This window comes from Dioscorea cayenensis, chromosome 6 (assembly GCF_009730915.1).
Source record: "Dioscorea cayenensis subsp. rotundata cultivar TDr96_F1 chromosome 6, TDr96_F1_v2_PseudoChromosome.rev07_lg8_w22 25.fasta, whole genome shotgun sequence".
NCBI classification, from domain to species: domain Eukaryota; kingdom Viridiplantae; phylum Streptophyta; class Magnoliopsida; order Dioscoreales; family Dioscoreaceae; genus Dioscorea; species Dioscorea cayenensis.
The window spans coordinates 17,308,104-17,310,926 of record NC_052476.1 but is presented as its reverse complement, the minus strand read 5'-3'; positions in this window follow the sequence as shown (position 1 = coordinate 17,310,926).

The window sequence follows — 2,823 nt, the reverse complement described above, 5'->3', positions numbered from 1 at the left end:
AACTTGGTAAGATTTTGATTTAAATATTAAAATTATTTAATAATAAATATTTGCTATTATTTTCTTTTAATAAAAAAGGTACATTGTTAATTTAAAATTATTTAATTTTTACTAATATTAATAACTCAAACTTAACTATTTAAATAAATATAAAATTCGTCCAAAACTAAATATTTGAAAAAAAAAATTAATGTCCAATGTTTTTTTATCTCCTACCAAATATTTCAATAGAAAAAAATTTTTATTTCAAATTTTTGAAAATCTGATGTTTTTCTGATTTTATTTGATTTAAAGGGTCTAATTGTAAAGTTTTGAAATAAAATTTATTTTTATTTGATTTAACCTCATCTGGATCCCAACGAATCCCATAACCTTATTTTGCCAATACCTTTTTTAAAAATATGCCACCGTATTCAGCCATGCATCCTATTCATGGATCATCAGGACTTATGCTGTTGACCATTCTAAATCCTTCTATCATAATTGTGTGGATTATTTTTTTCTCCTACCAGGTCAAGATCATGGCAACAAATCGACCAGATGTTCTGATCCTGCACTTCTTCATCCAGGCAGATTAGATAAGGAAAATATAGATTCCACCGCCAAATGAACAATCTAGAATGGAAATTTAAAAAAATTCACGCAGCTGGTATTGCTAAACATGGTGAGATCGACAATGAGGCAGTTGTTAAGCATGCTGAAATAAGTTTATTCTCTATTTATGAATTTGAATAACCTTATCTATGAATATGAATAACATTTTTCATGAGTTTAAATTTTATGCTTCCTTGTAGTGGTTTAATGGAGCAGACTTCCTCAATGTCTGCACTGAAGTTGGAATGTTAGTTATTTGTGCCGAGTGTGATTACGTTATCCATGAGGATTTTATGAAGGTATGAACTTCGTACTTGATTAAATGAATTAGCTACTTCTTGTTTGTGCGCTTGGATATAGTGTTGAGAAATTAACATCTTTTGTTGTGGTCTTCATTATTGATCTTATGCAGGATGTTTATTTTTCTTATGTATCTGAGTGTTTCTTGTTGTTTATCTAGTTTGCACTTATAATATGGTTTGAATTTTCCATACATGGACAGCTGTATGGATGTCCTACTTGTTTGTGTTGTTGTTATAGTGTGATGGGTGCAAATTTACCCTTTTTTTTCCTGGCTAAATGTTAAGACCCCAACTATGGGTGTAGGTTTAGCTGTTCTAATACAGCTAAGTCTTTCAATGTTATTGCTCCTTGCAGATGGATAATTGTAGCAAGTATCAAATTTATAAAGTATATTGTGGCATGTATCAAATTTGTAAAGTATTTTGTAGCACGTATAAAAAATTATTTGATTATAGAATATATTCAATCATCAAAGCACTTTGCACCAATTACCACTAGATCTATTAAATTTCAGATGTGTTTTTGAAAGTATATAGTTCATACAGAGGAACCAGTCTTTACACTGTGAAGAGGGAGGCCTGGCCTGGTCCAGTAACTTCTCTACTTCCGGAAAGGGAGGACATTTGCACTTTTCCTCGGAGAACAAGTACTTTGAAAATTATATCTGAAGTTTATTAAGGATCTATATAAATTATTTGAAAAAAATAGATCTTATCCGTAAAAAAAAAAAATAGCTATGGCAGAAGCTTATTTAGTGAAAGTGTAAATTAGCGAATTTAGATTGTAATAAAAGTAATGCGGAAAAAATTGAGAAAGTAATGATATCAACGAATTATGCACTTATATGAAAAAAATAATTTTAGGAAAAGAAAACTAAAATTAGAAATTCGGTTTCTCCGTATGTTGTATGCACAAAAGAACTAAATAAACCTCCTGAACATAGAATGAAATTTCCCAAAGGATTTTGAAAAGGAAAAAAAATGAAGTATTTACTTAGTTGTTACGATTTTAGAACAACAGAAAGGATAAATAAATTCATCTGAGCCAAAGAAGGATCCCATGGTTTCATACGAGTTTTCTTCGATCATATATTTCAGTATTTCTCTTTAGTTTTCTCTTAAAAAAAGTACAAATTTTATCTTTTTGAATGTTTTAATGATTTCTTCAATAGAATTGTATAATTTAATTTCAAGTAGATAGTCAAATTTATACAATGCCTATCGAGAAGAATTAGATGTAGTACACAAAGTAGTCTTTTTAATAGCTGGCCTCTTTATTATGAATTATTAGAAATAATATATTACTCTATCGATAATTATGTACAAATATTCTATGTATGTTTAGTTAGTATCATTATCATGCATCAAATTTGTAAAGTATTTTGTAGCACATAAAAAAAAATTTGATTATAGCATGTATTTAATCATCAAAGCACTTTGCAGCAATTACCACTAGATCTATTAAATTTCAGATGAGTTTTTGAAAGTATATAGTTCATACAGAGGAATCGGTCTTTACACTGTCAAGAGGGAGGCCTGGCCTGGTCTAGTAACATCTCTACTTCCGGAAAGGGAGGACATTTGAACTTTTCCTCGGAGAACAAGTATTTTGAAAATTATATCTGAAGTTTATTATGGATCTATATAAAATTATTTTAAAAAAATAGATCTTATCCTTAAAAAAAAATTAGCTATGGTAGAAGCTTATTTGGTGAAAACGGAAATTAGCGAATTTAGATCGTAATAAAAATAATACGGAAAAGATTGAGAAAGTAATGGTATAAACGAATTATGTAATTATATGAAAAAAACTAATTTTAAGAAAAGAAAAATAAAATTAGTATGTCGGTTTCTCCGTATGCTGTATGCACAAAAAAAGAACTAAATAAACCTCCGGAACATAGAATGAAATTTCTCAAAGTATTTT